General features: G+C 41.3%; 5 non-coding genes across 5 annotated transcripts; 2 read left to right on the top strand and 3 right to left on the bottom strand.

Moving 5' to 3' along the window:
* Positions 1–1,614: 1,614 nt before the first annotated feature.
* On the bottom strand, positions 1,615–1,688 carry Trnan-guu (transfer RNA asparagine (anticodon GUU)). The gene has a single exon. It is a non-coding gene; the product is annotated as a tRNA-Asn (tRNA).
* Positions 1,689–6,860: 5,172 nt separating this feature from the next.
* Positions 6,861–6,932, top strand: Trnad-guc (transfer RNA aspartic acid (anticodon GUC)). The gene has a single exon. It is a non-coding gene; the product is annotated as a tRNA-Asp (tRNA).
* Positions 6,933–19,753: 12,821 nt separating this feature from the next.
* On the bottom strand, positions 19,754–19,825 carry Trnae-cuc (transfer RNA glutamic acid (anticodon CUC)). Its single transcript has one exon. It is a non-coding gene; the product is annotated as a tRNA-Glu (tRNA).
* A 1,861-nt stretch (positions 19,826–21,686) lies between these two features.
* Positions 21,687–21,760, bottom strand: Trnan-guu (transfer RNA asparagine (anticodon GUU)). The gene has a single exon. It is a non-coding gene; the product is annotated as a tRNA-Asn (tRNA).
* Positions 21,761–21,984: 224 nt separating this feature from the next.
* Trnan-guu (transfer RNA asparagine (anticodon GUU)) lies at positions 21,985–22,058 on the top strand. Its single transcript has one exon. It is a non-coding gene; the product is annotated as a tRNA-Asn (tRNA).
* The last annotated feature ends 1,802 nt before the right edge of the window (positions 22,059–23,860 follow it).

Below are 23,860 nucleotides of genomic sequence, written 5' to 3'. Positions count from 1 at the left end.
ATGAGAAACGAAAGCAAGAGGAGATGGACGGAAAGGAAAGTGTAAGGCAGCAGCAATAAAAAGAGTAACAACAAAACTAGGATGAGAAACGAAAACAAGAGGAAGAGAAGGAGGAGGAGGATGTGACGCGGTTCCCTGATTAGGTTTCACTCAGGTTAACCATTCCATTTTCCAGGTGTTGCCTTACCTGGCGCCGTGACCCAATTTACAGGTGAAGGAATGCATGCGCTCACCTGGGACGGGGAGAGAGTGGAAGTGGGGAAAGGAAAGGAAAGGGAGGCAATGAATAGGGAGGAGAGAAGGAGGAATGAGGGAGGGAAGGATATTGGTTGTGAAGGATAAGGGAGAGAGAGGGAATGAATAAATACATAAAAGAGGAATAAGAAGAGGATGAGAGAGTGGAATGTCTGGGAAAGAAGAAGAACTAAGAGGAGTAGGATGAGGCAATGGATAGGGATAAGAGTGAGCATTTAGAGAAAGAGGAATCAGGGAGAGTAGGATAATGTAAATAAAGAGGGAGAAAGTGGAAGTGAATAAGCGTACAAAAATTAGGAAAAAGAGGAACATAAAAAGTGAGGGATCTGTGGGAGAAGAGGAATAAGGAAGAGTAGGATAATAGGGTATGGAAGAAGAGGGAGAGAGAAAATGGGTGACTTAGAGGTGAGTGGGAGGGAGAGGGATGAGTCTGAGTGTGATGTGGCGTGAGAGGGAAACAGGGAGGGTGAATAAGTGGAGGAGGACAACGGTAAGGAGTGTTTGGAGAGGGGAGAGAGGGAGTGAAGGAGAGGAAAAGGGGGGACGTTGTGCAAGGTGTAGAAAGAGAGGGAGAGGGAAAGTTAAGAGGGAAGAAAAGAAGGATTAAAAGAGTAGAGGGAGAGATAAGGGCGCGAGGAGGAGGGAGGGGGAGGAGGATTAGGGCGAGGATGAGTATAAGTTGTTTGTTTTTGTTTTGTTCTCTCTCTCTCTCTCTCTCTCTCTCTCTCTCTCTCTCTCTCTCTCTCTCTCTCTCACCTGTCGTAACACCTTATATGGACGTTTCAAATAGCCGATCTTTCTCCCTTCCTCCTCCTTCCCTCCTTCTTTTCCTCCCCTTCCCTCTTCCTCTCCTCCTCTTCCTTCCCCTTCCCCTTCCTCACCCCAAGGGAATGAAGCCCCACAGGACGTCACGCCACCTTTCTTCCTTTCCCCCTTCCTCCTCCTCCCCTTCCACCTCCTCCTCCTGTTTCGTCGTTTCAGGCTGATGCAATGGCGCGGCGGGATGGTGTGTGTGTGTGTGTGTGTGTGTGTGTGTGTGTGTGTGTGTGTGTGTGTAAAGATGTGTTGTGTAGGTGCCACGTTGCTGTATTTTATTGTAAGGAATAGTAGTAGTAGTAGTAGTAGTTATAGTGGTAGTGATGGTAGTAATAGTAGTAGTAGTTGTTGTTGTTGTTGTTGTCGGCGTATGTAGGTTAAACACAAGGCCGTCCTCCTTTCTATCTTCCTGCAACACCACCGGTAACACAAAAACATCACCACCAGCAACACCCACACTTTATACAACACCAACACAACACCCACGCCACTAACAACGCCGCCACATCACCTCCGCCACCAAACCCGCAAACAAAAGAATGCCGCCCCCGGGTGGGCTCGAACCACCAACCTTTCGGTTAACAGCCGAACGCGCTAACCAATTGTGCCACGGAGGCTGGTAAAGGAAGGGAGGAATAGTGAACTTAAGGCAACAGGTAGGGAGAAAGAAGTAAGATAACGCGGGTGGATAGATTGATTGATTGATAGTTTATTGAAACAGGTAAACATCAAGGGAGAAGGGAGGAACATGCCATCCCAACCCCCAGGCAGGTCAGAATGTGATTATACAACTAGTAAAAACTAGTATAAACTAAAAAGATACAATGGTAGGAATGAATGCAGAACAAGGGAGAGAAGCAAAGTCAAACAAGGCTCAAGGCATAACACTGAAACTGAAATATGTTTGTGGAATGTAAATTAGGAAGAATCAGCAGGTGAAAGCAATGAAATGTAAATTGAAACACGTGCTTGTGGAATAAAAAATTGGAGAAACAGTTGATAGATGCCACGCAGGTGTATTTAACGTGTTTGTGAATGATTAGTCAAATATAACGGCATGAGCAGAAAAATAGTTTAGATGAAATGAAAAACAAGATGCAACATAAACTGCAAAAAATATTATAGTAATGAAATATTAGTAATAGTAATGACTATGTGTATGTGTGTGTGTGTGTGTGTGTGTGTGTGTGTGTCTGGAAGGCAAGCTATGGTCGAAGGAGAGAATAAAGAGAGAGAAGAGAGAGACAAATGTTTTACTCTTATCTTTCCTCCTAATCTAAACTAGACCTCTCCATCATTCTCTCTCTCTCTCTCTCTCTCTCTCTCTCTCTCTCTCTCTCTCTCTCTCTCTCTCTCTCTCTCTCTCTCTCTCTCTCTCATCATATTTATCTTCTTTTCTTCTTAAGGCAAAACAATTTCCTTCTGAAATTGATTTATCTCCTTTGTTGTTTCTTCCTTTGATGTTTTAGAAGATTTTCAGATTACCTTTAGATTCTTTCTGTGTCAGTTAATCTCTTTGTGTCTGTCTGTCTGTCTGTCTGTCTGTCTGTCAAGCGTTGTCTGTCTATGTTTTTTCTTCACTTTTCTGTTTTATTCTCTTTTCCTCCTTTTATTGATGTAATTTTGCGCGTTAAAATAATAAAAAAGTCGTCATTGACCCAAAATGCGAAAATTGTTTAGGTCTTCACGATGACCTAGAAGAGAAAAGGAGGAGGAGGAGGAGGAGGAAGAGAGGAAAACTATCACAGTGGCACCCTTACCTGGAAGTATTATTCTCTCTCTCTCTCTCTCTCTCTCTCTCTCTCTCTCTCTCTCTCTCTCTCTCTCTCTCTCTCTCTCTCTCTCTCTCTCTCTCTCTCTCTCTCTCTCTCTCTCTTCTTTCCTCTTTCTTTATTTTCTCTTCCTTCTCTTTATCTGTCCTTATCCCCTCTATTCCTTTCCTCTTTTTACTTCCATCACCACCTTTTTTTAACCATTTTCCCCGCCGTTCCGCTTCTCTTCATTATTTTCTTCTTCCGTTTCCCCCGCTCCACTTATTTTCCTTTTCCCTCTACTTTCATCTCTTCTCCACGCCCTTTCCTTCCGTCCCCTCCATCTATCCCTCCTTTCCCAATATTCTGATTCTTCCCGTCACACCAATTATCTCTCAGCTTCCTTCCTTTCATCTCCATTACTCCGTCTATAATTCCTTCCCCATCTTCTAAGCTAACCCTTTTCTTCATACTTTTAAACTTTTCCTCCACAAACCCACCTTTCCCCCTCTCTCTCTCTCTCTCTCTCTCTCTCTCTCTCTCTCTCTCTCTCTCTCTCTCTCTCTCTCTCTCTCTCTCTCTCTCTCTCTCTCTCTCTCTCTCTCTCTCTCTCTCTCTCTCTCTCTCTCTCTCTCTCTCTCTCCCTTCCATTTTCTTCATATTTTTAAACTTTTCCTCCACAAACCCACCTTTCCTCCTTTACCTTTCCACTCTCCCTCCCTTCCTCTCACTCCCCCTCTCTCTCTCTCTCATACTCTCCCTCTCTCCCTTCCATTTTCTTCATATTTTTAAACTTTTCCTCTACAAACCCCACTTTCCTCCTTTTCTTTTTCACTCCCCCTCCCTTCCTCTCACTCCCTCTCTCTCTCTCACACTCTCCCTCTCTACCCCTTCCACGTGCTTCATTTGCTCTAATCCGCAGCTAAAAATAAGACCAACGAGCAGGGAGACCATCGACAAATATGTCCGCGAAGCTAAGAAGGAAGGAACGAGGGAAGGGGGTCACGTGGGAACACTACAAGCGAGAACACGGAAGACATCACAAAACATAGAAGGCAACAGCAAACATAGAGGCGATGGGTGCGAGGAGACTTGATCGAAGTTTATAGATGGATGAAGGGCGCTAATAAATGCATTGTCGGTACAGGACACGCATTTTTTTTTCTTTTTTACAACAAAGGAGACAGCTCAAGGGCACACAAAAAAAGGAAACAATAATAAAAAAAAAACGCTACTCGCTGCTCCTACAAAAAAAGAATCAAAAGAGGTGGCCGAAAGAGAGGTCAATTTCAGTAATGGGTTTAACTTCGATAAATTCAGATTCAGCAATGACAAAGGCAAGAATCGGGTTACTAATGGAATGGTGGATGAGTGGAACATGCGGGTGCCAACACAATGGATACAGTCAAGAATAGGTTAGATGAATGCAGTGTGCAGCGGCCCCGCTGCACTCGACTTTCTACTCATGCTCATCCCTATACTGTCCAAACCCCTAATGCAAGAGTTAACCAGCATCTTCACTCTTTCATCCCTCACGCTGGTAAACTCTGGAACAATCTTCCTTCATCTGTATTTCCTCCTGCCTACGACTTGAACTCTTTCAAGAGGAGGGTATCAGGACACCTCTCCTCCCGAATTTGACCTTGCTTTTGGCCGCCTCTTCTGATTCTTTTATGGGAGCAGCGATTAGCGGGCTTTTTTTTTATTATTGTTTTCTTTTTTTGTGTGCCCTTGAGCTGCCTCCTTTGTTGTAAAAAAAAAATAATAATAATTAGGTGAGGTTTGGTTTACAGGAGCTGTGTATAGCCCTACCTGCCTCTTACAGACTCTTTATGTTCTGATGTTATTATATAAGTCAAATAAGGGAAACAAACACTCAGAAAAGAAAGAAAAGGGACAAAGAAAGAAAACTGAACAGCGAAGGGCAAAATTTATCACGAAATTCGTTAAGGTAAAATGAGAAAAGGAAAATAGAAAGAAAATGAAAAGAAAATTAAAAACGAAAAAAAGAAATATACAGCGAAGGGCAAAATTCATCACGGAATATGCTAAGACAAAAGAAGAAAAGGAAAAAAAATAGAAATAAACACCAAAGATAGCAAAGGACAGACATCATGTAAAGAAACCAATAAAATAAAAAAGAAGAGAACTCAGGCCGTAGGGAAAACTGGACAATATCTGAGAAGCAAAATCAAAAGAATTATTTAAGGGAAAACGGAAATAAAAGAAGGGAAAAGTAGTTGCAGTGGAAAACAAAATTACAAGAAAAAAAAGAAGCATTAAAGCCGGAAAAAAAAAAATGGTAATACAAAACGTGTCAAGCTAAAAAGGAGAGAAAAGAAGCAAATCAAGCAAACAAACAAAGGAGAATGTGATGGAAGTAAAAAAAAATAAGAAAGAAAAATGAGGGGGAATCAAAATGCGAGAAGGAAAATAAAGCAAAACGAAGAAAAAAGGAGGAGAAAAAGGCAACAAAACATGACAAATAAAAAAAGGGGTAAAAAAAGAAAGTCAGGCACAACAGACCTATCAGCAATTACAAGGGAAAGGGAAAACACTCAACAAACCCGGAAGAGAAAAGTGCAGAAAAGGTGCGGGGAAGAAAGGAGAAAAATAAGAGCAAGGAATAAATAAAATGAAAAGGTGAGGACGAACACAACTGAAGAGATCCCCCTTCCCATCTTCTCTCCCTTCTCTCTTCTCTCCCTCTCTCTCTCTCCCCTTCTCTTAACTCCTCTCTCTCTCTCTCCCCCTTTCTCTCTCTCTGTCTCTCTTCCTCATATCAGTAGAGAGAGAGAGAGAGAGAGAGAGAGAGAGAGAGAGAGAGAGAGAGAGAGAGAGAGAGAGAGAGAGATTATGTTTAATATCATAACAAAAAACAAAAATATTTAAAATCCTTCGTGATAAATTAGGAAACATTGATACTGTAATGTGTTGAAAGAAAGTTTTAAATAATTGATTTGAAAATAGATACGTAAAAAGTGATTATGATTATGATAAATATTAAAATGATAGCGATAAAAATGAATATATATTTTGAGGACTACCGCGACTACTACTACTACTACTACTACTACTACTACTACTACCACCACCACTACTACTTCTACTACTACTAATGATAATATTAATAAAAATCTGAACAAAAATAAGGGTGACGCAATACATAAAAATCTGATGTAATGAGAGAGAGAGAGAGAGAGAGAGAGAGAGAGAGAGAGAGAGAGAGAGAGAGAGAATATATAATTCAGTTGTACAATTTAAATCCCGCTAATTCTGTATTTATTTACTTATTTGTTTGTTCATTCATTTAGTATTTCACTCCTTCCCCCCCTCACACACACACACACACACACACACACACACACACACACACACACACACACTCAGTCAATCAATCAGTCATTCAATCAAACACTCCCTCTCTCTTCCTGGCTGGACACACACTTGTTACCCATATAAGGAGTGTTCCGGTGTGTGTGTGTGTTTGTGTGTGTGTGCCACTGCGTCCACGTGTTAATCGGGGAAGCCTTGCATGAGAGAGAGAGAGAGAGAGAGAGAGGTTAAGGCAGTTCCCTTCTGAAAAAAAAAACTTGCATAATATGACGCAATAGTGCCTTTAATTATTCGTGCTTTCTTCCTTTTCTTCTTTTTCCTCTTCTTCTTCTTCTTCTTCTTCTTCTTCTTCTTCTTATTATTATTATTATTATTATTATTATTATTATTATTATTATTATTATTATTATTATTATTATTATTATTATTATTATTATTATTATTATTATTATTATTATTATTATTATTATTATTATTATTAGTAGTAGTAGTAGTAGTAGTAGTATCATCATCATTATTAGTATTATCATCATTATCACCTTTTATTATTCTTACTATTACTATTATCATTAATCTGAACATTTTACATATTCATAGTATTATTTTTACGAGTAGCTGCAATAGTAGTAGTAGCAGTAGTAGTAAGAGCAGTGTTAGTGGTGGTGGTGGTATTAGTAATAGTAATTTTCCTTTTACTTTCAGTCCTCGGTAGTATAGTGGTGAGTATCCCCGCCTGTCACGCGGGAGACCGGGGTTCGATTCCCCGCCGGGGAGGTCCAAAGTTTTGTGTCAGGGACATGGCTCTGTGGCAGCAACCTAGAGCACGCGCACACACAAACACACACACTCACACGCCTATCTGTGTTTTAGAGCGTAGGTGGAGGAAGCAGGAATGAACGAGAGTGATTTTTGAAGGGGTAGTATTTGCTCTCCCTCTCTCCGTCCCTCTTCTCTCCCTCTTTCCTCTTTCCTCTCATTTTCCCTTCCCTTCCCTGCCCGTCGCACCTTATGAATGATGACTTGCCTCCCTCCAGTCTAATATCTCCGTTGACTGACTTTCTTTCCTTTCCATTCCTTCTTTCTCTACTTTCTTTTTATTATTTTTTATTATTTTCCTCTTTCCTTATTTTTCTTTCCTTCTATTTAGTTTTCTTTTTATCTTTATATACCTATTTATCAATCAATCTATCTATCTATCAATTTATATTTATCTCCCAATCAACCCTTCTTCCTCCTCCCCCCTCCCCTCTCCCCTCCCTCCGTGCATACACACACCAACACACGTGCACAGGTAAGCAGGCGCAGGTGAGCACGAACTCCTTGCTCTGCACTTGACATTTCGGCGCGCGTGTCCTTCAGGGGCGATTCCTGGTGGCCCTGTCTGGCTCGTCCTCCCTGCTTCCTGCGGTCACTCCAGGTGGAGAAGGAGGAGGAGGAGGAGGAGGAGGAGGAGGAGAAGGAGGTTAAAGCTCTTCCTGAATTGGCAGTCGTTGATTATGTCTTTTGTCTTTTTCTTCTTTTTTTTTTTTTTTGCGTGTGTGTATGTGCGTGTGTGGTGTGTGTGTGTGTGTGTGTGTGTGTGTGTACCAGCTAAGATAAGAATAGCCATCGAGAGAGAGAGAGAGAGTCAGTCAACGGAGATAATAGATCGGGAGGAGGTAATTCATCATTCATATGGAGGAAGGAGGAAAAGGAGGGAGGGGAAGGGAAAATGGGAGGAAAGATGGAAGGAGGAAGGAGGGAGGGAAGGAGGTAAAGCGGGGGTGAGGTAGGGAGGAAGGAAGGACAAAGGGAGAAAGCTTTTAAAACTTGAGAGTAATTTTATTAGAGAGAGCAGTGTCACTACCAGGTGCGGGGTTTATCAGCGTCGCCATGGTAACAAGGAAGAGGAAGAAGAAAGAGAGAGAGAGAGAGAGAGAATAATACCCGAGGGAGTCAGCAACATTGAATGAAGAGAAAAATTGAGAGGAGGAGGAGGAGGAGGCGGAGGAGGAGGAGGAGGAGGAGGAGGAGGAGGAGGAGCTATTATAAGGACGCGGTCTTCCTGTTAGTCTTCTTGGATGTTTATTGATTGATGTTGAAGGATATGTTCATGGCGGCCCCCTCCTCCTCCTCCTCCTCCTCCTCCTCCTCCTTGCCTGTGCTTCTTCCTTCTCTTTGTTTGTTTGCGTCACTTTTTTTCCTTCTCATCCTCTTTCTTTTTTATTTTCTTTATTCTTCTTCAAACAGACTTTTTAGACAACCCTTTGAAGCACTCCTCCTCCTCCTCTTCCTCCTCCTCCTCCTCCTCCTCCTCCTCCTCCTCTTTCATGACTGCTTGCAGGACTGATTGGCCTTCTTTCTCCTTCTCTGTCTTTCTCTCCTTCTTCTTTTAGTTTTGTCTTTTTCAATAACTTCTTTTAGCAAACACTCAATAACACTTCTATTTCTCCTCCTCCTCCTCCTTTCTTGCTTCCTTTGCCTCCTCCTCCTCCTCCTCCTCGTCATCGTCCTTCTCATCTTCCTCTCCTCCTCTTTTCTTTCCCCTTCATTCTTCCATGTTCCTTCGTTTCTTTCTTCCTTTATTTGCCTCCTCTTTCTTCTTTCCCTCTTTCGCCTCTTCCTTCTTCATTCCTTCGCTCTCTCCCGTCTTTCTATCTTGCTGCCTTCATCTCCTCCTCCATTTCCTTTTCTTCGCCTCTCCTTCTTTCTTTCTCGTCCTCTTCCTTCCTTGCTGCTTTCGTCTTCTCTTTCTTTCATCCTTTTCCTCCTTCCTTACTTCTCCCCCTCCTCTTTCTTCCTTCCGTCGACTCTTCCTCCTTCTTCCTTGCTTTTCTTCGCCCCTTCTCCTTTCTTTCTCGTCCTCCTCCTTCCTTGTTGCTTTCGTCTTCTCTTTCTTTCATCCTTTTCCTCCATCCTTACTTCTCCCCCTCCTCTTTCTTCCCTCCGTCGACTCCTCCTCCTTCTTCCTTGCTCTCATTCGCCACCTCTTTTTTCTCTGTCTTCTTTAGTTCATCTCTCTCAACAATCTCTTTAGTCCCCCCTTTGAAGACTCTTGCCAGCGTTGCCAAATTATCGTACTCATCGCATTTCATTTCTGTAGTTGCTGACAATAAAGAACAATAACATAAAGAACGAAAAACATCAATATTCAACAGTTTTAGCACTAACTTTGATTTTCTCACGTTACTTGTGCAGGTACGAGGGTTTGAGGCATAAAAATGATGGATACGATATGTGGTTAATACGATAATTTGGCAACGCTGTCTCTCGCCCGGTTCATGGAGGCAGGTCGATGCGGGTTGATTGCTTCTATAATGACGCACGCCGATCGAGACCTGACGAACTGAACAAGAGATGCGTATTTTAATGGACTGAAACGGAATGCTGTGCTGTATATTGTTGTTGTATTTCCTCATCCTTCTCTCCCCTTCGTCTCATATTGATTCTGAGTTTTGTTTTGTTTTTAGTTTGTTTTTGTTCTCTTCCCCTTTTTTTTTTCTTTTTGGATTTATATACATTTTCTTTATCGTTTATTTATTTATTTTTATGCTTTCCTCACCTCTTCTCGTTTTACTTAATTTACATTTTCTTTTTTTTTTCGTTTGTTTTGTTCTCTTCCCCCCTTTTTTTTCTTTTTGGATTTATATACATTTTCTTTATCGTTTATTTATTTATTTTTAGGCTTTCCTCTCCTCTTCTCGTTTTACTTAATTTACATTTTCTTTTTTTTTTCGTTTGTTTTGTTCTCTTCCTCCTTTTTTTTTCTTTTTTAACTATATACATTTTCTTTATCGTCCTTTTTTTATGCTTTCTTCTCCCCCTCTCGTTTAACCTCATTTACATTTTCTTTGTTTTTGTTTTTATCGTTTGCTATGTTCTCTTCCCCCTTTTTTTTAACTTTACATACATTTTCTTTATTTTTTTATCTCTATTCTTTCGTCTCCCCTTCTCGTTTTACTTCATTTACATTTTCTTTGCCCTTTATTGTCTTTTGTCCAAGCAACGTATTTCAACAGACTCAACCGGATTGCTCAGTTGTTTCATTCTTTCTCCTTTCTCTTGCTTCCTTCTTTCGTCTTTATTGATTCTCCGTTTTGTTCATTGTTTCCTTCTCATCGTCACTTCATTTACGTATTTTTCCCTTCCCATTCCCTTTTCTCTTGTTGATTAATTACTATCATTCTTTCCTATTTACTTTATTTATGCTGTTTTCGATTATTGATTTTTCTCTTTCTATATTTTTCTTGTCTTGGTTTTTGAGTTTTTTTTGCGTCTTCCTTCCCTATTCCTTCAACACCTCTTCTGCTCCTTTTTTTTATTATCTCCTCCTTTTTCTTCCTTTTTGCTCCTCTATCTCCCTGGTTCACTATTCTTTTCTCTTCCCATATTTATTTTCTTCTGTCACTGTTTCCTCTTTTATATTCTCTCCTCAATTCTTTCTTCTTCCTGTTTCTCTTTGCCGTTTACATTTCCTCCTTTTTTTTTTTTCATTTTTCAGGTATGCACTTTTTCTCTTCTATCGCTGTTTCTCTTCTATGTTTTCCTCTCTTCTTTTTTCCTGTTTCTTTCACCATCTATCCTTCTCCCTTTCCATTTTTCCAATCTCTTAACTCTTTCTATTCTGTCACTCTTTCTCTTTATATTTTTACCTCACCTTCTCTTCTTCCTGTTTCTTTCGACGCTTATCCTTCGCTCCTTCCTTTCTCTTTTCTTCCCTTTAACATTTTTTCTCTGTTATTCGATTGCCTTTTCTTTATTTCTCTATATTTTCACCTCACCTACTTCTCCTCCTACCTCCTTCATCACCTACCCTTCATCCCATCCTTTCTTTCATTTTCTTTTATTGGTTCTCTTTATATATTTTCAATCCTCTTCTTCCTACTTCCTTCGTCCTTTCCTGTCTTCTCTTCCTTATCCCTCATTTTCTTTTATTGGTTCTCTTTATATATTTTCACTCCTCTTCTTCCTACTTCCTTCGTCCTTTCCTCTCTTCTCTTCCTTATCCCTCATTTTCTTTTATTGGTTTTTCTCTTTATATATTTTCAATCCTCTTCTTCTTACTTCCTTCGTCCTTTCCTCTCTTCTCTTCCTTATCCCTCATTTTCTTTTATTGGTTCTTCTCTTTATATATTTTCACTCCTCTTCTTCCTACTTCCTTCGTCCTTTCCTCTCTTCTCTTCCTTATCCCTCATTTTCTTTTATTGGTTCTCTTTATATATTTTCACTTCTCTTCTTCCTGCTTCCTTATACACTCACCCTTCGTCTCTTCCTTATTTTTCTTCCTTTATTTGCTTTCCTGGCTTCCTAACTCCTTCCATGGACATCCTTCATGACTCTGCTTTTCCTCCCTTCCTCCTTCCCTCCCTCTCTCCCTCCCTCCCTCCCTCCCTCTCTCCCTCCCTCCCTCCCTCCTCTCCTTATTTTCCTTCCTGACTCTTCGACCCTGCTCTCTCTCTCTCTCTCTCTCTCTCTCTCTCTCTCTCTCTCTCTCTCTCTCTCTCTCTCTCTCTCTCTCTCTCTCTCTCTCTCTCTCTCTCTCTCTCTCTCTCTCTCTCTCTCTCTCTCTCTCTCTCTCTCGTGTCTGTCTGTCTTCATTTGTCTCTTACCGTTACATAGAAGAGAGAGAGAGAGAGAGAGAGAGAGAGAGAGAGAGAGAGAGAGAGAGAGAGAGAGAGAGAGAGAGAGAGAGAGAGAGAGAGAGACGAGAGACGAGAGACGTGATGTTAATTAAAGGTGGATAAAAATAAACAGGTAAGAATATAATAGATTAGAAAAGAAATGAAGGAGAAATAAAGAAATGAAGCAGATGAATGAATGAAAAGAAACGAAGATAAGGTAAAGAAAAACACACTGAAGAGGTAAAAACAGGAATGGATAATAGCGAACCAGACACGATAAAATAAAGATTGATAGATATGAAAGAAAATAAAAAAAAAGTAAAAAAAAAATATGAAACCAGAATTTAAGAACGAAAAAAAAGAAAGCCTTGAAAAAAAATGATGGCATGTAGTGAGAGAGAAATGACCATAGATGAAAATGGTATAGCAATAATATGAAGAAAAATAATGATATTACGATAAAAAAGATATTACGATAAAAAATAATGAGGGAAAGAGGGACAGAGAGAGAGAGAGAGAGAGAGAGAGAGAGAGAGAAAAGAAAAATCAACAAAAGGAAAGATGAAGAAGATAACTAAAAGGAAGGAAAAATAGAAAAAAATATACGAAAATAGATGTAAAGAAGAGAGCAAGCATGAAAAGAAGAACAAAGGATAAGAAGGAAAAATGAATGGCAGAGTAGTGAAACAGCTTTGAGAGAGAGAGAGAGAGAGAGAGAGAGAAATTTCTCATAAAACATTCAAGCGATGCGGAAATTTGCATACAACAACCTCGCACTCCATGTCACTTGTTTGTTTGTTTGTTTGTTTGTTTGTTTGCTTCCTTGCTTGTTTATTGTTATTGCTGTTGTTGTTGTTGTTGGACTTTCAAGGTCATGTGAGGTGAAGGAAAGGAAAAGAAAGGGAGAATGGAGGGACAGGGAGAGGGGGAGAAGGAGGAGGAGGGGGAGAAGAGGCAGAAGGAAGAGGAGGAGGAGGAGGAGGAGAAGGAGGAGGAGGAGGAGGGTGGTCAAAGGTCAAAAGAAGGTCAATGGAAGGTCACAGTATCATAAAGAGTCAAGGGATTAGTGACATTTTTGTTGTTATTATTATTATTATTATTATTATTATTATTATTATTATTATTATTATTATTATTATTATTATTATTATTATTATTATCATTATTATTATTATTTTAGTTATTTTTTTTCTTCTTCTCTTCTTCTTTTTCTTCTTCTTCTTCTTCTTTATTATTAGACATGTATTTATGTTTTCTTAGATCAATAAAATAATATACAAAAAACTACTACTACTACTACTACTACTACTACTACTACTACTACTACTACTACTACTACTACTACTACTACTACTACTACTACTACTACTACTACTACTACTACTACATACTACCTCCACCCATGTTTATTTTCCCGACACATAGTCATGGAGGGCTCCATAGCTTGGAGGTCATTAGCCCCAACTCTGTTCGCTAATGACTGTGGCATCCAACCATATCACTAATACTACCTGACACTAAATCACCTATCATCTATTACGTCTAGATCCCCCTTTCCTTCCCTACTCAAGTCACTCCCGACCCACCCTAATGTCACTCTCCACCACTGTGGCTTCATAGTCCATATTGGAGAAGGTGGTGGCTTTTGGGCCAGAGTGTCTGGTGCCCCTGAGACATAGGATGGCCGACCTGAGCAGGACTACTACTACTACTACTACTACTACTACTACTGCTACTACTACTACTCCTACTACTACTACTACTACTCCTACTACTACTACTACTACTACTACTACTACTACTACTACTACTACTACTACTACTACTACTACTACTACTACTACTACTACTACTACTACTACTACTTTCACTACTACTACTGCCATAACAATACCCTATCTATATATCTTTATCATTACGACCCTAAATAATGACCGCATGAATTTTACATCTCTATCTCTCTCTCTCTCTCTCTCTCTCTCTCTCTCTCTCTCTCTCTCTCTCTTTATATGGTTCTTCGCGTCCTTGTCCCTCCTTCCTCATAACCACCTCCTCCTCCTCCTCCTCTGTCCCATTTACCTTTTCCTTCTCCATTGTCCTCCTTTTTCCTTCTTTCTCTTTTGTTTGTTATAGTGATGGTAGAAGTAGTATAGTAATGGTAGTGGTATTATTATTATTATTATTATTATTATTATTATTATTATTATTATTATTAGTAGTAGTAGTAGTAGTAGTAGTAGTAGTAGAGGTAGTAATAGTAGTTGTAGTAGTGGTAGTAGTAGAGGTAGTAATAGTAGTAGTGGTAGTAGTAGTAGTAGGAGGAGGAGGAAAGGACGAGGAAGAGGAGGAAAGAAAGGGACAGATGTGGAGGTCATATTGATTTTAAAAGAGGAAGAAGAAAATAAAATATATTAAAGACAGAATATTGTGTTAGGAAAAAAAAATAAAAGTGCCTAGTGAAAAATGCAAATGGGATCGTAACGCAGAAAGAAAAAGGCGCGAACACACTCTCATTTGCTCTTCGTGTCCGCTTACTCTTTTTCTTTTCTTTTTTATTGTTATTTCTCGTAGTATTTTTCCACGGCTCCTTTTTTCTCCTGCTCTGTAATCTTCTTCTGCATCTCTAATATTCCCGGCAGTTATTTTTACTCTCTCTCTCTCTCTCTCTCTCTCTCTCTCTCTCTCTCTCTCTCTCTCTCTCTCTCTCTCTCTCTCTCTCTCTCTCTCTCTCTCTCTCTCTCTCTCTCTCTCTCTCCCAGTTTTTAGTCCCATTCTTTTATTCATTTTCCTTCCCTTTATTATTTTTTATCTCTTGCATGTTTTATCTTCCCTTTTTACCTTTTTTATTTATTTCATTTTTTTCCTTTATCTTTTTTTCTTCTATGTCTTTCTCGGTTCATTGATTTCTTTTAATTTCTTCCGTTTTCCTTCAATTTATTATCGTTATTTTTTTTCCTCTTATGACGTTCTTTCTCTTCTGGTTCATTGTTTTCGCTTTTCACGTAATTTCTTTTATTGCTGTTATAATCTTTTTCTTTCTTGCTGTTCATTACTTCTTGCGTTATTAATATTCTCGTTTCTTTGCTCTTTCTTTTCAATTTCTATCTCGAATGACTTTTTCTTCCTCTTTTTTTCTTCTTGTGTTACTTATTCTCCATTTTCTTCCTCTCGCTTTCCTTTTGCTCCGTTTTCGATATCGTAAAATTTGATGTTAATGATCAGTTTTTCTTTTCATTAATTCTTATTGCGGCAGTTATAGTAAATTCTCTCTCTCTCTCTCTCTCTCTCTCTCTCTCTCTCTCTCTCTCTCTCTCTCTCTCTCTCTCTCTCTCTCTCTCTCTCTCTCTCTCTCTCTCTCTCTCTCTCTCTCTCTCTCTTCCTTACACTCTTTTCTTCCTTGCTTCCATTTCTTTTCTGCCTTATCCTCTTCCTTTTTGCTCTTTTCCTCGTAAACCTCTCTCTCTCTCTCTCTCTCTCTCTCTCTCTCTCTCTCTCTCTCTCTCTCTCTCTCTCTCTCTCTCTCTCTCTCTCTCTCTCTCTCTCTCTCTCTCTCTTACCTGAATCCCTTGACTCATTTTCTTGATATTTTCTCTCACGATTTAGTTAAGTGGAGGAAAGAGGAGGAGGAGGAGGAGGAGGAGGAGGAGGAGGAGGAGGGTGAAAGGAGAATTCGATAGGAGAGTGGAGGGAAAGAGGAAGGGAAGGAATACTGGATGAAAAAGGAGGAAGAAAATGAGGAGGAAGTTGCGATTTGAGAGAGAAAAAAACTGTTGAGGTAGGTTGGCATTATAATGAAGGGTCAAGTGGAAGAAGATCTTGAAGAGGAGGGGGAGAGAAGATGCAAATAAGGGGAGGGGAGGGAGGGGAGGAAAGGGAGGGGAAGAGAGAAGGAAAGGAAGGAGTTGTTTGGAAGGTGGAAGGGAAGGGTTTAAACGAGGGGAAGGGGAGAGGGGGAGAGAGAGGGGAGGGAGAGAGAGAAGGAAGGGGAAGAGAGGGAAGGGGGGGGGAGGGGAGTGTGTGGGTCACCTTCAGGAGTGGAGAAACTACGCTAAGCTGCCACGCTTCCTCCCCTCCCCCCCTGCTCTCTCTCTCTCTCTCTCTCTCTCTCTCTCTCTCTCTCTCTCTCTCTCTCTCTCTCTCTCTCTCTCTCTCTCTTCACCTTTATGATAATTCTCTTTTCTTTTTTTCTTTTCCTTCCTACCCTTCTTCATTCTTTCCTTCCTTCCTTCCTTCCCTCCCTCCTTTCCCTATTTCCCTCATGTCACCGTTCGAGGAGGAGGAGGAGGAAGAGGAGAAGGAGGCAGAGGAGGAGGAGAAAACTCGAAAACATGGAGTAGGAGGAGGAGGAGGAGAAGGAGGAGGAGGAGGAGGAGGAGGAGGAGGAACAGCACAACCTCCTCAGGAAGTCTCAGGTAAGAAGCAGGTGAATATGAACCTTAAATCACACCTGCATTAGGGCTAAAATTTGTTGCCAGGTAAGCCTTAGAGAAAGAAAGGAAGGGGGTGAGGGATGGGGGAGGGAAGGGGGTGAAGACAGTGTTGCCAAGGTTCGAAAGGTGAGACGCTTTACCTGGCAACATTGTAACTGATTAGCCTTTCTGATTGGACTTTTTTTATATTCTCTTTTCTATTATTTTATTACTTCTTTTTTTTCTGACCGCAAAAAGAGTTATTCGAAGTCAGTTTACAAGGAAGAGCTTGAGGTGGTGGTGGTGGAGGTGGAAGTGGAGGTGGTGGCGATGGTGGTGGATTTGGTGGAGGGGAAGGTGGAGGAGAAACGTTTGGTGATAATTGCGGTTTTAGTGGTTGTGGTATTAATGTTAGCATGACATGAACTGAAGTCAAGGCTGTAGTAGTAGTAGCAGTGGTAGTAGTAGTAGTAGTAGTAGTAGTAGTAGTAGTAGTAGTAGTAGTAGTAGTAGTAGTAGTAGTAGTAGTAGTAGCTATGGTTGTTGTTTTGTTTTTGACGTCACTGAAGTGGAAGATCAGGATGTACAAAAGCGATTCACAAAGGACATAAAAAAGTTTACACTCAAGAAAGTACACAAGTTCAAGGTTATGTTGTACTCGTGTGGGAAGAGCCAGGAAGACCAGCAGGAGGAGGAGGAGGAGGAGGAGGGAGAAGAAGAGGACGCGGTAATAAAATGCAGCTAAATTCTTTCTTTCTTTCTTTCTTTATTGTTCGTGTCGGTGAGCTGGTGGTTGTTGGTGTTAGTGGTGGTGGTGGTGGTGGTGGTAGAAGTGGTAAATCGCGCTTGAGGTTGGGAAAGAGAGATGAAAGAGACGTGTATTGTCGCAGAAGTTTTATTCATTGGGTGTCTTAAAGAAATTGTCCTATCTCTGCCTGGGGGTTGGGATGGCATGCTCCTCCCTTCTACTTTGTTATTTACTTGCAACAATAAACTATCAATCAATCAATCTCTCCAAAACTAGTGACATTATCCTACCATATCTAAAAACAATGGCGGGATCTGAACCTTTCAAAAAACAAAGACGTTATCCTAATCTTTTATGTGGTCAGATAATATTCTCTCTATATATCAATTTCTATCTATCTATCTAACTATCTATCCATTTATCTGTCTCCCCGATATTCCAGATAAGCCTCAAAGGAGAGAGACACACAGACATAAACAGGTGCAAATTTTAAGGCGTAAAGACAGGTGTGTGAGGAAGCCAACCCTAATTACAGGTGTATCGCGGAGGGTCGTGTTTTTATCAGGTATCTCGACTTGCCCAACAGGTGTGTCCAGGTGTGTGTGGCCGGGGAGGATCAAGTGCTTGGGATGGGCTTTTACCTGTTTACCTGAGTAGGAGGCAGGTAAAGAGCGAGGTAGACCACGAGGAGGAGGAGGAGGAGGAGGAGGAGGAGGAAGGGGAAGAAAGTGGGTGTAGATAGGCGCCAGGGAAGGTAGAGGTCGCCAGGTAGGACAGGTGAACACACTGGTAAATAGACAGACGGAGAGGTAGGCAGGTGTGTGTGTGTGTGTGTGTGTGTGTGTGTGTGTGTGTGTGTGTGTGTGTGTGTGTACTTTTTTGCGTGCTTTCTACTTTTTTTCACTTTTCTGACGCAGGCCACATAAATAGGTATAGAGAGATGGATTAACAAACAGACAAACAAACAGGCAGACAGATAGGTAGACACACAGACAGATAAACAGACAGACAGACAGACAGAAGAGTACAATGATTTGAATACAAGTCCATGTATATATATATATATATATATATATATATATATATATATATATATATATATATATATATATATATATATATATATATATAGAGATAGATAGATAGATAGATATAGATATAGATAGATAGATAGATAGATAGATAGATAGATAGATAGATAGATAGATGTTTTTGTATTTTTTTTTTTAACCTTTTTTATTGTCGTTCTTACCTCACTTTGATTTTACGGATAATATTTTTAATGCCTACAGACAAACGCTTACACAAACACACTTGATGACGGAAAACATTGGAAGCGTGCAATCTATATGTTTTTTTCTTTATATAAATTTCTATATTAGACTTCAGTAAGTTTTTATCGTTATTCATATTTTTCTCCGTTTTCTCCTGATAAGACTTTAGTGCCTTTTATTCATCACAATTCTTTTTCCTTAACTGAGTTCCTGAGTTTTTTCTTCTTCTATTTGCAAGGCTTTCAGAAACTATGAAGAGAGATTCATTAAAACAACTCTCAAACATCTCCTTTCTTAAATTACAAGCACTAAGGACTGGCTGACTCTCTCTCTCTCTCTCTCTCTCTCTCTCTCTGGCCATCATCGCTTTGCTTTTTGCCATCGTAACCTTGGAAGGGGGCACAGAATTGGGGGTGGGGGGTGGGGGGGGCGCAGGAGGGAGGGGTACTTTAACAATGGCTGGGGCGAGAGTAGTAACATTACATTTGCATTCAGCACAAGGGCATCGCAACACACACACACACACACACACACACACACACTTGCTTGAGGTTCGATTTGTGTGTGTGAGGTAGATGGACTCCGGAACCTTCTGTGTGTGTGTGTGTGTGTGTGTGTGTGTGTGTGTGTGTGTGTGTGCTAGAGGGAAGGGAGTGGCCACAAGAATGATTTGGAGGGGTGTTGACGCTACTCCTCCTGTTCTTCCTTCCTTCCTTCCGTCCTTCTTTCCTCCACGTAACCGCTGAGTACACCTGTGAGGTAATGAGTTGCAGAGTGTTACTTCGTTGTTTGTCATGTGTTGCTTCATATTCTCTCTCTCTCTCTCTCTCTCTCTCTCTCTCTCTCTCTCTCTCTCTCTCTCTCTCTCTCTCTCTCTCTCTCTCTCTCTCTCTCTCTCTCTCTCTCTCTCTCTCTCTCTCTCTCTCTCTCTCTCTTTATCTATCTGTTTATTTATCTTTTTCTATCCATTCTAATCCCCCTTACTTGATTTACCTTTATTTTTGTTTTTGTTTTTCAGTAGATTGTGTTGTTTAATCAGTGTTGTTTTCCTCTTGCCTGTTCTCCTTCACCTGTCTGTCCCTCTTTCCGTGTTACAAATAAGAGTCACTTCACCTGGCCTACCATAATTTCCCTCTTGATTTACTTATACTTTTGTTTTCCTTTATATTGTGTTGTTTCGTCAGTGTTGTTTTCCCTTACCTGTTCACCCACACCTGTCTGTATCCCTCTTCGTGTTACAGTTATTAAAAGATACACTTCACTTTGTCTGTCTTAATTTCTCTGTTCATCTAACTTCAGGCTTGTTGTTGCCGTGAGTTCTGTTTGCACTTCTCTTCTTACAAAATTATTCTACTAATCTTTCATCACTTGCGTAACCCTCCACAGTACACTTTATCAGACGTATTCCTTAATTGATGTCTGATTCATCCTGACTTTTACTCTTTCCTTCACTTCTGGTCTGCTTACCTTGATCCTACCTGCCTCTCCGTGTTACCTTCAGATCCTTCACGCCCAAACGGCAAACGCCCACACATACGTAGCCCCTGCCGACACAAAAATCTTCTTCCCGTGCCGGGAATCGAACCCGGGCCTCGCGGGTGAGAGCCGCGTATCCTAGCCACTAGACCACACGGGATTAGAGAGAAGGGAGTTTTGTGATTATTTAGCGAAGTGTGTGTGTGTGTGTGTGAGAGAGAGAGAGAGAGAGAGAGACCCCCGAGGAAGACAGACAGGAACAATGGACGGTAACTCAGCGAAGGAGAGATAGAGAGGAGGGAGAGGCGGGGGGAGGAGAGAAAGAGAGAGAAGGAAAGGAGGTACAGTGAGGACGGAGAAAATACTGAGTGTGAAGGATTCATGAATAAGAGAAATCACTGCCGGCCGCCGACCACTTGACGGTAACGGCGAGGTGGAGCTTGTCGTGGAGGAGGAGGAGGAGGAGGAGGTGGTGGTGGTGATGGAGGTGGTAAGAATGAGAATTATGTAGCTGCAATTCTTAGTAAGCCGAGAAATTGTGGTGGATTTAGAAGTAGAAAAGGAAGAAGTAGAAATAATAGTGGTAGTAGTAGTAGTAGTAGTAGTAGTAGTAGTAGTAATAGTAGGAGGAGGAGGAGGAGGAGGAGGAGTAATAGAAGCAGCAGAAGACCAGAATTAGTTGTAACGGGAAAAGAAGGTTAAGAAGCTGGAATAGGAAGAAAAAAAAACACGAGAAGGAGGAGGAGGAGGAGGAGAACAAGAAAGAGAGAGGAGGAAAAATCACCAACACAGTAACATGAGAAGGAAAATTATGAACACACACACACACACACACACACACACACACACACACACACACACACACACACACACACACACTGATGGCCACGCAGGTGTTTCGATTAGCTAACGAGCCTCAATTTTATTCCGAGGCGAACCATTAAAAGAGAGATCAGGAGGGAGAGGAGGAGGAGGATAATTAAAGGCTGAGGGTTTATATAAATACGAGAGAGAGAGACCCATGACTAAAAATGAAAAGCAGGATGAAATTAGAGAGAAAGGAAAGGAGGAAAAGAGGACGGCAAAGACGGGAAAGGAAAGGCCAAGGAAAATAAGAGACCGAGAGACAAAGGGAAGTAAGAAAAGAAGGGAAGAATAAGCAGCAGAAGGAAGAGAGTGAAAGGAAAATGTGAAAGGAATGAACGAATGAGATGAAAAAAAAATACTAGGAGGAAACGAAAGTGTAGGGAAGAAAGGGAGAAAAACAAACAAGTAAATGGAAAACGACAAGCAAAAAAAAAGGTGGAAGGAAGGTAAAGAGAAAAAAAATAAAGGATAAGTCAAAGAATAAAGAATAAGTTTGTGGATGATCTAGGGATGAAGGAAAGTAAGGGAGGAGGAGGACAAGGAACAGGAGGGAGGAGGAAAGAGTGAAATAATAAGGAATGAACCCATGACAATTAAAAGGAGGAAGGAGGAAATGAAAGAGAAAGGAAGGAAGGGAGAAAGAGAGAAAAGAAAACACGAAAAAGGAATGAGCAGACAAAAGAATAAGTACAAGGGAGGTAGAGAGTAAAAAGGAAACGGCAAACAAAAGAACATCAAGGAAGGAGGGAGGGAAGTAAAGAGAATAAAGGAAAGGAAAAGCGAAACAGCAGGTGTAAGAACAACAGACAAAGGGAGGTAAGGGAGGAGGAGGAGGAAAAGGACAAGCAGGAGGAGGAAGGAGAAAACATAGTGAAAGGAAAGGCGACAAAAAAAAAAGAATATAGTGATAAAAATTGAACAGTAGGAGGAAATTATAGAAAAAAGGAAGGGAGGAAAAGAACATTAAGTACGAGTAAATTAAAAAAGAAAGAGAGGAAAGTAGGAAAGAGGGAAGGTAAACGAACAGGTAGAAAGAAGGACAGCAGACAAATGGAGGAGGAGAAGGACAAGCAGCAGGTGGGAGTTCGCGGGGTCATGGGTCAGGGGTCACGGGAGCACACCGCCATTGTGAGGGAGGGCAAACAAAAGAGCGCCGCCCCCGGGTGGGCTCGAACCACCAACCTTTCGGTTAACAGCCGAACGCGCTAACCAATTGTGCCACGGAGGCTGACAGGTGTGCGGGGAGGTCATGCATCTACCTGTGAGAGAGAGAGAGAGAGAGAGAGAGAGACGGGGGGGGGAGGGGGGGTCAGGAAAACGATGAAGGAAAGCGTAAATAGGTAATATTCTCTCTCTCTCTCTCTCTCTCTCTCTCTCTCTCTCTCTCTCTCTCTCTCTCTCTCTCTCTCTCTCTCGCACAGGTAGATCCATGACCTCCTTGCACACCTGTCAGCCTCCGTGGCACAATTGGTTAGCGCGTTCGGCTGTTAACCGAAAGGTTGGTGGTTCGAGCCCACCCGGGGGCGGCGCTCTTTTGTTTGCCCTCCCTCACAATGGCGGTGTGCTCCAGAAAGCGTTTGATAAAGTCCCACATCATTAAAGCAAATAGGTATTGACGGTCAAGTGTACCAATGGATCGCGAATTCGTTGAGCAACAGACAACAAAGAGTAGTGATTGACGGATTTAACTCAGAGTGGGCGCCGGTCACTAGTGGCGTCCCTCAGGGCTCGGTTCTTGGCCCAGTGCTCTTCACTATTTACATGAACGATGTGGATGTTGGACTCAATAATCGCATTAGTAAATTTGCAGACGACACAGAGATTGGTAACTCGGTTCACACTGACGAAGACAGACAAAGCCTCCAAGAGGATTTGCACAGAATTTCAGCTTGGTCGGATGGATGGGAGATGCCCTTTAACGTAGACAAGTGCCAGGTCCTTCAAGTTGGAACAAGGAATAAGAAGTTCGATTACGAAATGCGCGGCGTTAAACTCAAAAGCGTTCAATGCGTTAAGAACTTGGGGGTCAAAATCGCGTCAAACCTCAAATTCTCATAGCAGTGCATCGATGCAACAAATAAAGCGAACAGAATGTTGGGCTTCATTAAAAAAAAAACTTTTATTCAAGAATAAAGATGTAATACTTCCACTTTACAATAGTTTAGTCAGACCCCACTTGGAATATGCGATACAGTTTTGGTCTCCCCACCATGCAAAGGACATTGCTAAATTAGAAGGTGTTCAGCGTCGGGCAACAAAAATGATCCCTTCTTTGCGCAACAAATCTTACGAAGAAAGGCTTTCCACCCTTAACATGTTCTCTCTTGAGAAACGTCGCCTCCGAGGAAAACTGATCGAATGTTTTAAAATACTTAATGGTTTCACGAATGTAGACAGATCAACATTGTTTATGATCGATGACAGTTTGCGGACGAGGAACAATGGCGTAAAACTCAAATGTAGACAAGTAAATTCAGACCGCACCAAATTTTTCTTCACCAACATTGTAGTGCAAGAATGGAATAAGCTCCCACCGTCAGTGGTCCAGTGTAACACGATTGACTCCTTCAAAAACAAGCTCGACCGTCACTTCCTTCAACTCAATATTAACTAGAGTTGATATGTAACGTTTTGGAGCCATCTGATTAATGCAGAATCACTTAGGTTTAAGGACAGGCCACCAAGTCTGGACCATGGGGTCTGTGTGGTCTGATTTTCTATGTAAATCTCTCTCTCTCTCTCTCTCTCTCTCTCTCTCTCTCTCTCTCTCTCTCTCTCTCTCTCTCTCTCTCTCTCTCTCTCTCTCTCTCTCTCTCTCTCTCTCTCTCTCTCTCTCTCTCTCTCTCTCTCTCTCTCTCTCTCTCTCTCTCTCTCTCTCTCTCTCTCTCTCTCTCTCTCTCTCTCTCTCTCTCTCTCTCTCTCTCTCTCTCTCTCTCTCTCTCTCTCTCTCTCTCTCTCTCTCTCTCTCAGACAGACACGGAAGATGACTTGATTAATGGCGTCCCTAAAAAAAAAAAAGCACCACCACCAAAAGAGGAAGTTGTATGTGTGTGTGTGTGTGTGTGTGTGTGTGTTCGTGTGGTCGTGGTCGGGATTTAAACCTTCAGAAATAGACGCCCAGATCCGACACGTGTATGTAGAAGCAAGGAGAGTTTGATCCTCTTAGTGCGGCATGAATAGTGTGTGTGTGTGTGTGTGTGTGTGTGTGTGTGTGTGTGTGTAAGAAGGAAGTGTGACCTCGATAGTGAAAAGAATGAATAGAATAGTTGAATAATAAGAGGAGTTTTATTTTTATTATTATTGTTATTTATATTATTATTATTATTAT

Source organism: Eriocheir sinensis, chromosome 37, assembly GCF_024679095.1.
Source record: "Eriocheir sinensis breed Jianghai 21 chromosome 37, ASM2467909v1, whole genome shotgun sequence".
Taxonomy (NCBI): Eukaryota; Metazoa; Arthropoda; class Malacostraca; order Decapoda; family Varunidae; genus Eriocheir; species Eriocheir sinensis.
Note: the sequence above shows the minus strand (reverse complement) of the source record. Positions and strands in the feature narration are given on the sequence as shown.